General features: G+C 35.0%; 1 long non-coding RNA gene across 1 annotated transcript in view; it reads left to right on the top strand.

Annotated features, from left to right (window-relative positions):
• LOC110361212 (uncharacterized) overlaps positions 1 to 11,852 on the top strand; it is a 53,192-nt gene extending 41,340 nt beyond the window's left edge. Inside the window, exon 4 of the long non-coding RNA XR_010471333.1 lies at positions 10,012 to 11,852. This is a non-coding gene — a long non-coding RNA (uncharacterized LOC110361212). The remainder of the gene's footprint in view (positions 1 to 10,011) is intronic.
• The last annotated feature ends 7,211 nt before the right edge of the window (positions 11,853 to 19,063 follow it).

Raw genomic sequence — 19,063 nt, 5'->3', positions numbered from 1 at the left:
TCAGTTCCAGCTTCTTATTAAAATCAGTCTTAACTTGTAACCTTAGTAACTGTTATTTCTGACCCCCCCCCCTTTTTTTTTTCACAAATCTTTTTCAAAGACTGTTTTTTTTCTCCTAGGTATGTGTAAAAATTTTTGGCTCTTCCAGCTAGAGCCTTTTTCATCAGGCTTTCACATGGGGAAAATTTCACTTTGGAAAATATATGTTATTTCTGCTTCGTCAGGCTGAGAAACAGATTGACTTGACAGAAACCCATTCTATATTACTGAAGAGCCATCAGTGTGGAGGCAAATATTCAAAACAAAATAAAAATATGACTGATTCTGGTCTTGATATCAATTTCTGATAGTCAGTAACCTTATACACTAAGGTTGTAGAAGGTGTTCAGATTCGTTTAACACTTGCAGAGATGTTTTACTTTGGAAAATACACATTTGAAAAAAAAAAAAAACAAACAAACAACCAAATTCATTTCAAACTTTTAATTATTTTTTTCCCCAAAACCTTATTTAGGATAAACTACCATCAAACCTGTCAACCTCTGACAAACTTCTAATTGTTTTTCATAATTCAGTAACTACTTAGGAAATATTAACAAAGGATAATGAAGTAACTGCTTATCATTACCATAACAGTAATACAGATGAATTAGTAACTACTGAATTCTAGTCTTTTTTAGATATCAGTTAACACTTAAGCAGTTTTCCTAAACCACAGTTCTGGAGATAAGCAAGCAGCATGCTTAGGAAACTTCAATATGCTAGATGAATTTCAAAATGAGGATTCTTAAATTATTTAGATGCTTCAACTAGGGCTAAAGCAGTATAGAAAACTTTACTTTGATGACAAACTCTGCCTCTTATGTACCTAAGTCCTCTGATGAACTTAATACCTAATCTAGAAATATCTAAGATGGATTTATTCACTAAGTAACGATTTGAAAGGAATAAATTATTCAGTTGAAGAAAATGTTGATTTGTGTAAAATTGATTATCATGTGTCAGGTAAAGTTATATCCATATATGAAGGACAAGCATCATGCATTATTTATCATTCAGTTTTCACTGAATAAAAAATACATCTTTTCTAATGAAAATAAAATTTCAAAGAAATAGAGGTTGCTACACATTTCAGGTAATATAGACAAGAATTTCTGCAGGGTTTTTTTAAATAGGATCTTGGAATTTAAAGGGGTCACACTTCCAATGTTAAACAAGAATTAAAAATATCATAGCATCATAGAATGATAGTTTATGTTGGAAGAGACCTTTGAAGGCCATTTAGTCAAACACTCCTGTAATGAGCAGGGACATCTTCAACTACATCAGGTTGCTCAGAACCCCGTCCAACGTGGCCTTGAATGTTTCCAAAGACAGAGCATCTGCCATCTCTCCTGGCAACCTGTTCCAGTATTTTGCGACCATCATTGTAAAAAATTTCTTCCTCATGTCAAGCCTAATCTCCCCTCTTTTGGCTTAAAACCATTACCTCTTGTCCTGTCATAACAGGCCTTGCTAAAAAGTCTGTTCCCATCTTTCTTATAGGCCTCTTTTAAGTACTGAAAGGCCCGATGAGGTCTCCGTGGAGCCTTTTCCTCTCCAGGCTGAACAACCCCAACTCTCTCAGCTTGTCATCATAGGAAAGGTGTTCCTTCCCTCTGATCATTTTTGTGGCCCTGCCCTAGACCTGCTCTAATATGTGCGTGTCTTCTTGTACATAGGGCTACAGAGGTGGATTCAGCACTCCAGGTGGGGTCTCACCAGAGTGGAGCAGAGGGGCAGAATTACCTCCCTTGACCTGCTGGCCATGTTCCTTTTGATGTAAATCGAGTTAGTCTTCGCTTTCTGGTCTGCAAGCACACATTGCTGGCTCATGTCCAGTCTTTCATTAATTTACATTTCTGAAACAGACAACTTTTATTCTTTTAATCAGTTCAAATGAAACACATTTCTCCAATGTCAAAAATACAGTTTGATTTTTTTTTTCCAAATACTTGTCAGTAATGTTTTGTTGTCATAAATATGCATGCAAGAACACTACTGTTATTATGATTTTATTAGGAGATAATATTAATATTAGGTGGGCAATGTAGGTTTAGTGTGGTAGCAATAGCATCCATAGAAGAATAAGCTTTGTTTCTGAAATGAGGGCTTTCTTCTCCACCCAAGTAAGCTCTCCATGGTTATACTTTAGATATAGAACTATTATTTAAAATTTTGAGTCAAAGCTAACCTAAAATTACATACAAAGTGAAACTGATAAATGTCATGAGTGTCACCTGACATGACTTGTTATGTGCCTAACATCTTTGATTAATAATTTTGTTGAAGTCGAGTATATCCAATATTGCTGTCAAATATACCACTATATAACATTTTGCATCCAAAAAAGGAAGTTATGGAATGGAGTAATTAAATGAAATATTAGAGTAAGGGTGTTAATAACAACAAAGCTTTATAGGGGAAACATAAATTATAATGACCACTGTTTGGAGATGTTTCCTGCAAAACTGACAATGGCTTCTACTAGTTGCAAGTTAACACTATCTTAAAGTCTGTTTGAAAGGACAAGTTATTAATTTTCCACACATGAGTCTTCCAGTTATGATGGCAAAATAGAACTGAGGCCATTGTATTAAAAATAGGCATATCTGCTGGAAAATAATAACTTTAAAGACATACCTTCATAGCCCTTTGAATCTATGCTCTTTGGAACCACTTTTAGTATGCATACATAGCTTCACAACCAATATATTAGTCCATATATCAGTCCATAACACCTTTCAAATGTCAAAAGTTTAGAAGTAAAAAAGGATAATCAAACTCTTCCTTATGTTGATTAACACTTTTCTCATCAAATGCACTAAAGTGGGTTTTAATCTGTATTCTGTTTGAGACGTTAAAGAAGTGAGTAAGTTATCTTTCTTTTAATACAGAGCAAGAAGATAACCATGGTTCCAACACATGATTTAGCATGATTTTTGACAACGCGTTGCCTTCATATTCTGAGTCATCTTCCTTGTGTCTCCCTTCCGTTAGCATGAGAAGTATTTGATATGCTGAAAAAGTTATTTATAATCAGTGATTAAAAGCATTTATTTAAAAGAAAAAAAAATACGAAATAAGATGAAATTCAGTTACAATATGTAATGAGTTCCCTTTGAAACAGAATGAGACAACAATCCCTCCCACACCTACTTTTCTTCCTTTTGGCAAACTTTACAAAAAAATGTGCAGAAGGCTACTTCTGCTTATAGATAAAGTTGTAAAACTATGTTCAGTTGTAGTGACCTCTTTCATTTAAAAAAAAAAAAAATATATATATATATAGCTTTCCCTTGAAGTACAATTCCTTTTTTTTTTTTTTTCCCAGAACTCAATTTATTACTTCATCTGGTGAGCTATGTCCAGGTGCTCCTCTTACAATTTTATTGTATTATTCATGTATAAACCTAAGCTGAATTGTAATGTTTATACATTATATGAAGAACATGTGTCACAGTCTGCCGATGCGGAAGTGCAGAAAACTATATGAAGGAAAGATCAGTGACGCAGGACAAAGAATATGCTGATGCAGGAAACTAATTATTATGGAATTAATTCCTTTGGTGTAAAAACTGCCTGGATACTTGCTTATGGTACTCGTACACAGATATTTCTACTGAAGTCACAAGAGTAAATTCTGAAGAGAGGGGTATTGCAAGAGCAAGAATTTGCCTGAATTTTATTTGAGTCAGGATTTTGGTGTTTGAGTTAGGATACTTAACCAGGCTGTCTCTTTCTCAACACTACCTAACCTTAACGGATTTAAAATTTTATCTTTCTGCTGAGGCTTAAAGTTCCTTAAACATTTAATGTTAAGATTCTGATCATGTTCAGGAGCATCTAGGTTGGGAGGATGTAGGGAAGGTGGTGACACACGTCCCTCCTAAAATGCATGACATACTCAGGCAGACAGATAGCCTGCTAAGTTCTGAGAGGAGCCCAGCCATGCCCAGATAATATTAGATTATTAATGTCAAATCCTAGTTCTCTTTAGCCCATTGTTTTAACAACTAGGATATTCTGTATTTTTCACAGAAGTATAAGATTTCTCCATGAGCCAGTGAAAAACCAATACTAAAAACTTCAAGTGTTTTCCTTACAAAATGAATTATTTTTTTATTTTCCCTGAGCAAGTCCTAGATCAGCATCTGACATTAGAAGAACATCCCGATTTTTCCTGGAACAAAACTGATAATTGCTTAGTAAGTCCTCTGTAAGAATACCAATTTGGGAAGGAAAGAGGGAAATTGAGTTTTGAAGAATCTCTGCTTGAACCTTCTCTCCTTTGCATTAGTGAATTAGTTTAGACTATTCCCATTCATAGTTCTTTTCTTCTTTTACAAAAACATCTAAAATTATTTTTAACAGCTTTGCAGTTTGTTTTCAGGCTGAAAGGCAGCCAAAATTAATTAGCTGTAACGAAAACTAAACTCCAGCTTGTAAAATATTATAAAATTGTTCAAAAGTTCCTATACAAACTTATCAAGTTATCTGTGATGTATTATCAATAAACCACACTTTTAAAACAATAGTCAATTTAAGAATTTTTTTCTGAGTTAGCAATAGAAAAACATTATCCTTCATGCAGGTTTTATTATGACAGCTCTGCACTAAGACAGAATAGAGGTGGATACTGGAAATGTCATACAATATTGCAGAATGAGATGTTTCTACCATTGTTGAAAGATTAGACTAGCAATGAAGCATTGTGGTTTTGATTTGTGGCTGAACATTTTTATATTGACACAAATTTCAATGGACTTCTGAAGATAATTGATAAAGATCACAGATTATACTGGTTTGATGTAGTTTTTCCTGTTTTCTATTAACTCCAAGAATACATAGATTAAGAACATGGGCACAGTAAGAAGAGTAGTTTTCTAACATTCTCTTCCCTTTGAAATATATAACAGTTTTTTTAAAAATTCTTAAAATTTTTACAGATTGATAATAGTTTACTATGCTAAATTTAAGTTAGATTTTAATTCCTGCACATCAATTAGGAAAAAAAAAAAATGTTAGGAAAGCATGACATTTATTGTTTACAGATTTCCAGTATCTAAGAATGTTGTGAGTCATGACTAATAGCTGATATCAATGTTTGGTGATCTGTTCTTTGTGAATAATTTCCTTTTTAACATAAAAAATGTTTATGTTAAATGTGGATGAATTTTAAATACTTTTCCAAAGTCTGGAATCTGAGTCCCTGAGCTGAGATACTTTGGTTCTCCCATAAATTGTAATGCTGGATTTTAGTGTCTCTTGCCTTTAGTTCTTCATACACACAAGCATGTTCTTTCCTCTGATCCAAGACAATTCCTGCTAGCATTTTTTTCCTCTACAAAAGAAAATATCTAAGTCAATGCATCAGAAAAAAGACTATATATATAAATGCCCACAGAAATTATTTAAAACAACAAAGAAGTATTTCACTAAAATCATTCAGAGGAGTAACAGAAATTCAGACTCAATGTTAGTATGACTAGTGTGTGGACAAAGCAGTGTTAAGACTGAATTGGTCCTCAGAGAACATACAAATGATTCAGCCTACCCTATTAGATGTTGTCTAGTCTAGGTTTTAAAAATATCACTAACATGCACTACTAATGCCTTAAAAGCTCTATTATTTTGGGAAAAAAAAAAAAAAAAAAAAGTTAACGAACCGTGTGTTCTGTCCAGTGCCATTATATATAAACTTCTTACAAAACAAAAATCTCTTACACATAATCTTTCAAGATAGTGTGTATTCCACCTGATTCTCAGCTTGTCTGTAATAAACATAGCTGTACATGCCAATATAGACAACAGCAAGAAAATTTTCATTTCTAGTTCACCCAGACACATATTTTTAAAATAGTTTTTAAATATGGACAGTGTTACAAGATTATTTCTATAGTTTTTTCTTACCTTCACTGACAAGAGTAAAATAGATAGTACAAGCTCGTCTTACCATAATAAAGCTGTAAACTGAGATATGGTTATGGTGACACATCTTTTTCAAAATATGTATAAAATGCCAAATTATATGATTAAAGATTATGACATTTTGAAATATCACTTTATGTCTTAGGAATCTCGTTTTTACAAAGTGTTTAAAACGGAACTTTCACTTCACTCCCAATTCTAGTTCAGTGATATTATGAAATTTTAGTTTAATCCAGACAGATTTTTTTGAATAGTTGTTTATTCATTTCCAGTATTGATTGTTCATAACCATATAATGTTTCAAACATTTTTAATAAGAAATATAGTCTGTCTGACTTCTGATATTTATGGAAAAAAATTAAAATCTATGTCCATGTTTTTTTTTCTTAAAATGTTACACATTTTATTACTTAATGTGCCATGTGATACCTTTAGAATTTCCAAACTAAAACCAGAAAGGAAAATCCTCAAACTGCGTTTTGCTTTTCACTTTTCTTGTAAGCCAAATGAAAGTATTACTACAGGCTCATTTCAGCCTTAGATGTGTTTTGTCAACTAGTAATTGAATCACATTTCCAAATATTCAGCAGTCATATGCATTTAATTACTAGAGCTGCAAAATTTATGTTTAGACAAAATCTCCATAACTCTTACTGGGATGTTTTGAAGACCATGTAGACTGTGAGTTATGGGATAGGATTTTTAACAGCACTCGTTTTCCACTTATGACTTGCAAGAGATGGATAGTAAAGCCATATGATTAGTTCATGTAGATAACTTACATAGTTGTATGCATAGTTGCATTTGTTTATTTATTAACAGTTGTAAATGTACTACACTTTAATATTTGCTCTCTGGGATCTGAAAATTCTTTATTTTATGCACTAGAAGCTAGTATGGAAGGAGATTCTAGCAGAAAAGGTGATTAAGGGGTGATGATGTACTGTTTATTTAACTATTATTGTTTGAGGGCTGAACCAAAAATTAAAATAAATACTAGCATGGTGTCTTATGTATAAGATATGGCCCAATTCCTTTGGGACAATTCTAATTTGTTTTCAACATTCAGATTTTTGTGCAGGACAAATTACATTTTCATCAGAAAAAGGTAATTTTGCAGTAGTGGATTTGGAATGCATGGCCCTTTCTCTCACCCCACTATTAATGAGATATAGTAGGGAGTTCAAGGCATGATGTGCTGAACAGCATAGTAAAACTATTGATTAAGTTTACCACAGTCTGTAAATGTCTTGATGTGGTGAAGCTTTTCAATAGTATTCCTGCTGCCTGATTTGTAACACTGAGAGTCACAAGTAATCCTTTCTGTCTTTCTGAAATGATACTCTCGTGGCAGACAGGCAAATAGCTTTAGTGTATTTTGTCAAGGTCAGTGGAAAAAGTAACTGCCAGAGTGTTAGTGAGGATTTCTTTCTGAGTTGCCTTTTGGCACTGGTGGTTGCTGGAGGGATTCATGCTTGCCTGTACTTCATTTCAGCTGCTAGTACTGATTTGACAGCTCTTGACCTGTGGGTAATATGTGGTCCATCATCTTCCTACTTTTCTTAGTCAATTTCTGTGCTGTTTTCCTTTTTTTTTTTTTCTTTTTTTTGACAGTATAGCCTTCTATCAAATATCATGTTTCAATGGTAACAGAATATTGCTGTATGACAGATATCTTTTCACATATTTTACATCAGCTGTGTTTGAAACCCTTCTAGCTTGTCAACAAGATAAAAATGAATCTTTTTTTTTTTTATCATGATTTTGTTAGAAAATGCCGATAAGACAAAATTAAAACTTCACTGGTTGATGTTAGTTTTCAAACTCTTTGGACATAAATAATTAAAAAAAAAAAAAAAAAGGTAGGAATTGATATTTAGATACTTAGTTCAAAAATTGGGTTTGATTTAAAACTTTAATTTGAGAAAATTATAAGAAACACTTAACACTGGAAATCCTCTTTCTCAAATTTAGCAGATGCATACTCACTCAGCGCTTACAGAAATGCATATTTCAATACAATATGTACACACTCCTGGCAGTACTAAATTCACACTAGGCCAAAGGAGCCTGAGGTTAGGGGAGCTAATAGGTTCATATCACCAGCTTTGTATATTTGCATTTGAGCCATGTATACCTTCATTTGAGTGACACAATCTCAGTCAAGGTCAAATGAAAAACAGATGATGTATGGGCTGAGAGTTCCAATTTCTTTTAAATATACTCTTTGATTATTATCAGGGATGGTCACTGCCATATCAACTCGATTGCTATTATTTATAGAGTTTAAGTGCTAGAGATTAGGCACCCAGATCACATGGAGTTTCCTACTCTGTAACACCTAACCCTAGTGTCCAAATTACAGAATGGTTTGAGTTGGAAGGGACCTTTAAAGATCATCTAGTTCAGCCCCCTTGACATGGTCAAAGACATCTTTCCCTAGGTCAAACTGCTCGAGCTCTGTCCAGCCTCACTCTGAATACTTCCAACAATGGAGCATCTACCACCTCTCTGGACAACCTGTGTTGTGTTCATTACCTTCATTGTAAAAAAAATTTCTTCCTTATAACTACTCTAAATCTGCCCCCTTTTAGTTTAAAACCGTTACCCCTTGAGTTATCACTACAGGCCTTACTAAAGGGTGCAGGCCTTACTAAAGGCCTGTCCCCATCTTTCTTACAAGCCCACTTTAAGTATTGAAAGTCTGCAATAAGGACTCCGCAAAGCCATCTCTTCTCTAGATAAAACACCCCAACTCTCTCAGCCTGTCCTCATAGGAGAGGTATTCCATCCCTCTGATCATCTTGGTGACCCTCCTCTGGATCATCTCCAACAGGTCCATATCTTTCTTCTACTGGGACCTCCAGAGTTGGACCCTACTCCCGATAGGGTCTCATCAGAGCAGAGCAGAGGAGCAGAATCATCTCCCTTAACCCGCTGGCCATGCTCCTTTTGATGCAGCCCAAGATACAATTGGCCTTCTGGGTTGCAAGCACTCATTTCCAGCTCACATGCAATCTTTCATCCACCAGTACCCTTAAGTTCTTCTCTGCAGTACTCTCCAATTCCCTCTTAATCCTTTCATCCCCTAGTTTGTATTGATACTGGTGGTTGCCCCAAACTGAGTGCAAGACCTTGCACTTGGCCTTGTTGAACCTCATGAGGTTCTCACAGGCCCATTTTTCACACCTGTCAGGGCCCTTCTGGATGCCACCCCTTCCCTCTAGCAAATCAGCTGCACCAGTAAGCTTGGTGTCATCTCCAAGCTTGCATTCAACCCTACCATCTATATTATTAAGAAGTCAGGCAACAGACCCCTGAGTGACACCACTCATTTGTACATTGAGCTGTAGACTGCAACACTTTTGATGCAGCCAACCAGCCATTTGCCTACCCATCAAACAGCCCATCTATCAAACCAATAACCCTTCAATTTAGCAGCAAAAATATTGTTTGGGACTGCATCAAAGGCCTTACAGAAAACCAGGTAGATGATATCCATAGCTCTTCCCTTCTCCCCTGATACAGTCACTCCATCATGGAAGAACACTAGATCACTCAGACAACTCTAGAACTCAGTCTTATTCTTAAAGTAATGATAATTCGAATTCCACATCATGACTGAGTGCTCAATACAGGTATAAGATAGGAATGAGTACTTGAGAACAGTCTAAGATACAACCCAACAGTGAGACAACATTTGTCTTGGATAGTATTCTGGCAAAGGTACTGGTAAGAGTAATTAACACTACCTGAATAAAAGTTCAGTGATTAGGAGATGGGAGGAAAAAAAAAAAAAAAAAAAAAAAAGAAAAAAAGAAAAAAAGACTCGCTTTTCTCTTCTTTCTTGGTTGTTCTTACACTGAACCTTTATCTTTCTCTGTAAAACATGACGCCTCAGAAAATGCTTAAAGTTTCTTTCTTTAATTGATTTATTTCTTCTTGTAACAAATATACTAAAGTAAATTATATATTATCTCAGGTATTTTTCTGTCTGCAATAATATATAACAGACTATTCTCTGTCCCCTCTAATTCCCAGGATTTGTGGCCAATAAGAGGAATACAGAAGAGAGCAGAGGCCTTCTCATACAAGTTCAGAAGAATCTGTTATTTCTCTCTGCACAGCAAAGAAATAGTTGTAGAAGAGGTAGCCAAGCTGAGGAATTATAGTTTGTTTGTTTTCTGAAAAAAAAAGAAATTTATATACCGAGTGAAAACCATTTCAAATCACTTTGTATAACACAGATTTTCCACATAGTGACTCACTTTATTTTTGTTTTTTAGTTTAGTTTATGAGTTTGATAAAAATATAGGAAAAAATATTTCTTTTCCAGAAATACAGATAGAAGAACTTTGTCTCCAAAGTAAAAGTGTTACATTTTTATTTTCCCTGTGCATAGAGATATTTGATTTTAAAACATCTAAAGATACAATCTATGTGCAAATATGAAAGTGCATGTAGAAGTTACACACCTACACTACTTCCATACGGTGTCAACGGACAAGAAGAAAAACTGCTTTATTTCCTTCTTCTCTGATAAAATATTACACAAATTGAGAAGGAATTGAATTATAAGTAATGAAAGCTCATTTCATATAAGCAATATAATTTTATCCAAGTCATTGATGTTGTGAGATATATATATTTAAGAAAAGGATTTCAGAGGAACATTGGGTTCAGACACCTAAATCAAGTGAACAGATCCTCTAGAATTACGTGAAAGTATTTATCTCTCTCCACTATTTGGGATATTTAAGAAATTACTTTGGGAAGATTTACTCTGTTTGGACTGAAAAGCTTCTCACAAGTTAGGGAAAACTCAGATAGAATGTATTTCCAGCAACCATCTCCAAAGCTTTAGACTTGGGAACTAAAGCATTTCCTATCTTGCTTTGCCTTAAAAGCAGGAAATGACAAACTAGTTCTTTCTCAGTAAGATCAGAAGAAAGACTAAGCAGGACCAGAGATATATTTTATGTTACTACTGATTTATTGTAATTGTCTAAGCAACTTTCAAAAATAGGTGTGAACTCATTTGGACCCAAAGAAACAATTTTTCCCTTTTCTAAACTTGAAATTTTGTAAATGACTGTATTAATTTAAATTTCTTCCTTAGTTGTCAATAAAAATGGTAAAAGATTGTATTTTCACTGTTGTTGAGAATTATTGGTATATTTTTAAAAATTATTTTTCTGTTTAGTTTTCAATTCTTTGTATACACTCTTCAAGTATCTTTCCTCCTTGAATTAAACTCCATATTGGGAGGTAGTAGCTTTTATTTCTGCAGTATCTTTGCACCAAAGTATAATTTTAAGAGATAGGTTTATGTTTCTATGTTTGTATGCGGATTTATTATAATAAGCACCTGAGAAAGCCCCATGTGGTTAAAGTTGCAGAATTCTATCATATATAACTACATGTTTTCACACAGTGTGAATCCTCTCAAATGTTCCCTCTGAAGAGAGTATTCCAGGCCTGTAAATTTCGTAGTTACCTAAAGAAACACTCAAAGAATTTAAAAGTTCCTTCAGCAGGTTTGAGTGTGAAACAGGAAAGCAGTATCATATATAAGTTTAAAAGAACTATACAATCATGAGTTGTATATTCATACTGATTTACTGTAAAATGCCATAGGAAATTTTGTCAAAATACAGAAGAAGACATCATTTGTTCATTTCTTCTAGCATAACTTGAAACTACTATTCTGTATCTTTCCTAGGACTTTCTGACTACCATTTCTTGTGTGCAGCTCCTTCACTGTGATCAAAACTACAATCCTCTGTTGGAAAAGCTTTTCTTGATGAATGTTCTGTGATAAATACATTTGTTTTGTAATTTGCTTGCTGATTTTTTTTAAATATATCTTCTTTGAATCTTGATTATCGACAAAGAAGTATTAAGTATATTATGTCTTATCTACTGTTTGACAAATAATCCTATAAATAACTTTGTAGGCCATACACAAACATTGGTCTTCACATATTTGAAACCAAATAATATAGTTAACACAAAGATGAATGGTCAGCTATAAGTAAATATGTTATTACTACTGGTAATAAAAAATATTTAGTGATGTTTAAAGTCAAGATCCTCTAAAGGACTCTGTCGTGGTTTAACATATGCTCAAGACCACTCATTTTGATTTCAGCTGTGTAAGCTTATTTGCACATACAAACTCACAATTCTGAGTAAGAAATTGGAACATGTATGTCTGATCATAGTGGTTTGAATACAAAGTAGCACAAATCTGCTACATTGAACAAGTTTCAAAATCGTTCTCTAAGTCTGAGATGGATATTTGAATGGTAAAGTTTTACATTTAAAATTTCACAGCTACATTTAGTCATGCTCCTTTCTTATGGTTAGAAATTTGCTGCAGATCACTAAAAAGCCCCAAAAGATGTTATATATGTTACACTCCTAATGGTGGAGCTATAGGACTTCATGACCTTGTCTTTGCTCTAACATGCCCTCTCTACAAGGTTCAGTTTTAGAAGTGTTGCTAGATTGAATGTACATCTAGAAAAAGCAGCAGAAAATGAGCAGGAATTTTAATACTGTAAAAATAATAGATTTTGCATTTTGGGTCATTGCTAAGATTAAGTACAGCCAGATGAACATTACAGACTGCCCTTTTATCACTTGTCCATTTAACATTGTGATATATTTGCAGAGTGTAAATGCTAGGGTAGTTAGGCTTTTTTAGATTGGTAAAAAAACTTTCCTATTTCTTGTGAAATTACAGTTGGGATTTATCTCATCTAATTTAAGTGCTGAAAAGTTAAACATATACATCTTAATCAGTCATCTTACATTTCTTTTATATTCAATGGAGAGAAACAGACAGCCCACTGTACAATTTCTGTGTCCCAATTTAGACACCTTTCTCAGAAGAAGATGCACCTCACTGTAGAGCTATTTCTTTGACAAAACATTCGGACTGAGAAATATAACTTCTAGATTGTTATGTTATAGACAAATCACCTCATTAAATGATTGTTTTATCTCATGTGGATGACATATGCATCAAATATTGGTTAACACACAGAAAGGATGAATGACTAAGTGACTAAGTTAATAAAGATAGCATCTAGTTGTTATCTGTTGAAAGATATAAACAATAGCAGTAGATATCAAGTTACAGGAAATAGTGTTTATTTGCTAGACATAATTTGATGCTTGCCTTGTTTACAAACAAACTGTTTAGTAGTTATTTCTTAAGCTTCCTGATTTCCCTCACTATTATGAGCTAGCAGCCAAACTCTTTTTTCTACAAAAACATAGAGAAAAACGTATGAGGATGATGAGAGATAATCAACTAAGATAAAAAGAAAATATTTTACATTTCATAAAAAATCCATCAGAAACACAAAAGGCCACAACACATACTGTAGATAGTGTTTGTTAGATGTATAAGAGTTCCTTAGCTTACATAAAAGCATACAAATACGTGTCCATACACTTACCTGCACACATAAAGTGAGTCTATTCACTCAAGTTTGCTCTGATACTAATATACAAGAAGGAAAGAGTTGAGTGAAGACAATTTGCCATTTGCCACAAAGAGTTTTTTCAAAGTACATTTAAAAAAACAAAATCAACCAAACAACAACAACAACAACAAACTAGTGAATCCTTTTTATAGAAGGATAAGGAAACCCCCTCAAGAAGAGGCAATAATTAAGAGTCAACAATAAAAAAGCCCTAGGTGTCTCTGGCTAACAAGGCACATCCATGCTATTAAACATAGTGAATGAACTCAGGCAGACTCAAGACTGCTGGTTGCCTACACCACTTGACTGCTGTCTCACTCCCTCACTCTGTTTTGGACAACACTACCTGGCTCCCTTCAGGATAAAGGGACAGCGTATTTAGGAGGCCCCGTGCAGCATCTATCTCACCGAGCTACTGCCAGCTGGTCCTGAGCCATGAATCAATCCTTAGACACTCTAGTTAACAATCTCTCTGTAGCCCAGGAGACAGTGTCACCACTTTTCTTCTGTCTGATACTAAGAGGCCTTGAAATGGTATGTCCTAACTGAATGGCTCGATCATCTAACTGTGGTCTTTACAGAGACTTTATAGAGACTTTAATGACCTTCCACTTGAATAAATTACAATCTGGATCTGAAACTGAACAAGAATCTACTTCTTTAGATAAGTGGTTAGTGTGATTTCAAAGGCATCTTCCACATTCCTGCTGAAGAAGTCATCCATTAACAGTTGTTTTTTTGGAGCCTCTTTGTCCCCATCCCTCACTCCCCAGAGTATTCTTTTGATGAAGAAAATAGTCTTCAGTAAAAGTTTTACATAAAATATGTATTTCAATTAATAGTTTCTGCTTTGGTAAATCTGTGTAATACTATGAAAGAAAAATTCATTTAAAAATATCCCAGAAACTCTAGAAAAAGGTCTGACTGGTCACTATATTATTGAAATTCATTATATATTTATAAAAGGTCAGACTCAGTAATATATATATTCACTTTTTTCATGATAGGCATTAAGCTTTAAAGAGAAAAGAAGTACTGTCATTTCCAATGTTATTAACTTATCTCCAGTTTGATGGTCAATTATGCAAACACTTTTTTTTCTCAGGAGGAAATCTGAGTAAATAACAAAACTAATGATGGTCCATAGGCATTTTCCTATGGCACTTTTTTCTATTCATGAACCAAAGAATGCTGCTTTGTTTCTGCTAGGAAGTGGTTAGAAAGATGCCAGTGTCATCAGACCTGGAATAGACACTGCAATGGTGATGGTAGTAACAGGGTGCCTGACCGATCTGTCAGTGTTTTCCCGTTGGCCAGAAAAAACACCTTTGTATCTCCCCCACCTCAGTCCTCCTCACTACTGAAGCAGATCATCTGCTTGCATGGTATGGGCAGAAAACTGGGTTTGTATTATGAACCAAATAATAATTGACCATAATAAATTATTTAAGATGAGACCATCAAGGGAAAGGCTGCTGACAGGTACCTTGACAGCAATGACTACGTGAGTTGTGTTGTCTGTTTCCTGCTCTTATTTGCCAGTTCTAGCCATTTCCCTCGCCATATCTGGCAGTTCTGCACACACTGTTCAGTTAGCTTAAGCGCAGGTCAGAGTTTCAACAGCAGCCTAATCATTTGCCTGTGACATTGGTCACATCTGTAGAAATAAAAGGCCAAAAAGCAGGTTATCTGTCTAATGGTCAGGATCTAAGTTGTCTAAACTATTTTGGATTAGAAGAAACATCTTCAGTTGGTAGATCTATCTACAGCTCTTCATTTAAGATCTCTGCTACCTAATGTCACATCGTTGATGGGACCAGTACAAAACAGCACTTACCCCAAACACAAACACGTATTACTACCCAAAACTGATTTCCTAGTTGAAGAAGAGTTAAGGGTTTGTTTTAACAGTGGGAAGGGAAAACAAAATTGCATGTGTGGGGAGTTTAAATGTGAAGGAATCAGTAGCAAAACACAGAAAAATATCTCAGGGAGGAAAAGAGAATAATTTTCTTGAACAAAATAAAGTGACAAGACCAAGAACATTTTTTATTGAAATGTTGAGTGCAAATGCTTGAGTCTTTGAGAAAAAATTAATCTTGTATCCAGGACTTTGTACATTATTTGGAAGCTTCAGAGAGAAGAATTCTGAACTCTTCATCAACTTTGTGGAAACAGCTGTAGTGTCCTAATTATTGTCAATGGTTAAAAAAACAAACCAAAACAATGCTTCATATGCCACTAATAAAATATCTACAGTTCACAGCAGATGCTGAAATTTTTCTATAATTCATCCAGGCTAAAATGTATGGTTTAACAAAAGATTGGCTGAATATTATGTCTAACTTAGGATACATTTAGATCTATCTGAATAGATTTAAAATATAGTCATTCGTTCAGCCCACAGTAGAGCACAAAAATGACATGGAAATGAACTGAAGATCCAAGTATTGACAGAGTGACTAGTAGTACCTGATCCACAAGAAAAAGACTAAAACTTGAAGGCATTCCCAGTCACTGTTAATGATGATTCAACGGCATTTGAAAAACTACTGTGAGAGGTCATAGGCAAAAGTGAAATTTGCCAATATGAAACTAACCCCACAAGGTTTTAGCAACACTATTGCAAGTCTATCTAACTAGCAAATCTATTTTAAATGGTAGGTAGTTACCTCAAATTGCAGCAAAAAAAATGTAACTACAGGTTTTCCTCTGGACAAATTTCATTAACCAATTAACAAATTAAGCAGAATGACAAGAAAATGCTAAGTTGAAGATAACATCCTGCAGTATTCACTGTGAAATCAACCTGCAGGCAAAACTCATGTTTGATTTAAAAGATAATTTGGTCTGAATAAAGACTGAAAATTTGCACTGTTAATATGGCTCCAGAATCATGTCGGAGACATAACTTTACCGAAATATTACTATTGATTAAAAATATGTATTTTTTAAACTCTAGAATCAAATTAAATGCTTCCAAACCCTTTGATGCGTCAAAAATTGAGTGTCTTCTGCAGGAAATTTTTACTACTGCATTATGTGCAAAAATAAGAGAAAATCGCATCATAATACACATGTGAATGTAGGTGTTTGACTCTGAAACAAAACAACTTATTGACTTGAAGAGAAATTTTACCTCTATGGTTATGGAAAAAAGCAACGTGAAGTCTACAAATGTAATGAAAGAAGTTTTTTTCCTTTATAACAAACAGCCTAAGGGAAATGAACTCTGCTTTACCTGTATGTAACTCAGTAGAAACTGAGGAGCACTTTGTATTTGAACTTAGTTTGAAGTAGTATTCTGTTATTCTTTACACTATGTTTCTATCACATTGACAGGAAAATGTGTGAATCTTCAAGTGGCTGAATACGTCTATGTTCCTGTGGCTAACCTTATCTAAAGAATGTGCAGCCTGGCAGACAAAATGCTTACTTCGTGATTCAAAAGATATTGGATTTCAATCCTAGTAAAGTAATAGTTTTATTAAAATTCATATTAACTTTACTCACATAAGTATAATTATAGATATATTAGTCCGTAGTAATGAAAATAAATCAAAAGCAGCTGGCTTGCGTAAGATGTTTTATCTAAAGAAAAGACTTGTACAAAAAATACTATTATTCAAGCAAACTCCAGTTTGGTACATGTAGAACAAGACTAGATACAAAATACAGAGGTGATTATAGCCAAAGCCCTAAAAAAGGAAAAGAAACAAACAAAACAAAACAAAACAAAAAAATAAAAACAAACACCTTTTATTTTACATTGAACTCTGCAGTAATTACCCAGAAAATGAAATAAAAAAGAAAAATTGTTGTATTGTGAACTTTACATTTTTATATGCTAAGAAACCTAATGAGATTGGGCTGGCCAGGAGGTTAAGTAAATAAGGTCCTGATAATGTAGCTATTTGACTATTTATAATCAATTTTGAGTATTAGTCTTTGAAAGTGGGAGGAACAGGATTAATTTTACATAATCTGTTCACATGTGATTCCTTTATTTTAAGGAACAATCCTTTCTTCCTAAACAGACTATGTTAATTAAAAAATTTTGAATACAAGTAAAGTTCATCAATGAGCTGAAATGTCAATACCTATCCTGAATGACTGAAAAGTGATTTGATATTTACTCATTAAGGATTCGGTTATATTGTATAATCAAATAAATTCACCAGGCTTCAATACTACGTCCATACAGTGAAAATACCTGTCACTGGTTAAGTTGTGGTTTAAATTGTGAGTTAAATTCTACTGTGATCTACTGATTATAGTGGATTGAATTTGTTTAGAGGAAAATATTGTGGCCAATATGACAGCCTGATAGAGGCAAGGCTGTTACAGCTTCATGCCCTGAGGTGCAACCTCCAGTTAGGTTGATCATGTGTTCCTAGCAGGAACATGCATGCAGAGCACAGGTATACAGTACATACATACGCCTGTAAATGTCAGGCCACACAGATCACAGACAAGCACACAGAGCAATCACATGAACACAGGCAGTACCAACGGCCTCATCCTGCTTCGTTCTCTGACTGAGCAAGACAGAGATCCTATAGTAAGGTTAGGCATATATGGATGGATGGATGGATGGATGGATGGATGGATGGATGGATGGATGGATGAAACCCTCCAGCAGCTGGGCTTGGACACTCAGCCCAACCAGTAGCTGTCACTGGATCCCAGTCTTCTCAATTGCTGGGTCCTGGATATATAAACCTCCAAGGCCACAAACCCACTCCAGGTGCTCATACACTACATCTCAATCGTATTCAGAACCACACACACACCACGCCATGCACCGAGAACCAGCCGGGACTCTTTAGATCTCCAATGGACAGGACCCCTATGCTCTCACCTTAGAGACAAACAAATCAGCATGTCTTGACCCTAGCCAGCTCCTCCCATGCCCTGGGTCCCAAAGAAATGCACATTTCCCCAGCTCCCAGGCACTGCCAGTTTCTGGTGCCATGGACATACATACCCTTATGACCTTGGTCCCAACCCAGTTGCTGGCACTTGGTTTCATTTACTCTTGTCCCTCCTGCTCACTGGACCTGTCCAGCAGCTGGTACCCAGTCCCTCACTTGCTCCTGATGCTGCACACAAGCCCTCTAATCCCTGGTCTGACTCCAGTGGCTGGCATCCAGACCCCAGTACATACATATGCCCACAAAACAGAGAGTCCCTCACCCAGGAATGAGTTAGAAAAGAATTAAAGAAGACAGGACAGACTGTGCTGATCAGGCACAGGGCATAGCCAGACAAGCATACCAAACATCAAACTATTTGCACATGATCAGTCTTTTTTATCCTCTTATTCCTCTACTTTCCATATTTGTTCCTCCCCACATTACCTAAATCCATTCCTTTCCTTGCCTTTGATGCCTCCCCTAATCACCCATAATTAGACTTGAGCAATCCTGAAATGCTCTGCATACCATGATGTGTCCCATTATCTTAGGCAGTAACTATCATCAGTTAAAAAGGTGTCCTGGAGAGCTGTTCCCCTTAAGCCATCTTAGATGGTTTCAGGCTTGTGCACTGGAGCTGAGGGTCTCCTGGGACAGGCATGGAAGGAGCATAAACAGGGT

The sequence above is a fragment of the Columba livia genome, chromosome 1 (assembly GCF_036013475.1).
Source record: "Columba livia isolate bColLiv1 breed racing homer chromosome 1, bColLiv1.pat.W.v2, whole genome shotgun sequence".
Classification (NCBI taxonomy): domain Eukaryota; kingdom Metazoa; phylum Chordata; class Aves; order Columbiformes; family Columbidae; genus Columba; species Columba livia.
This window is presented reverse-complemented; position numbering and strand designations above follow the sequence as displayed.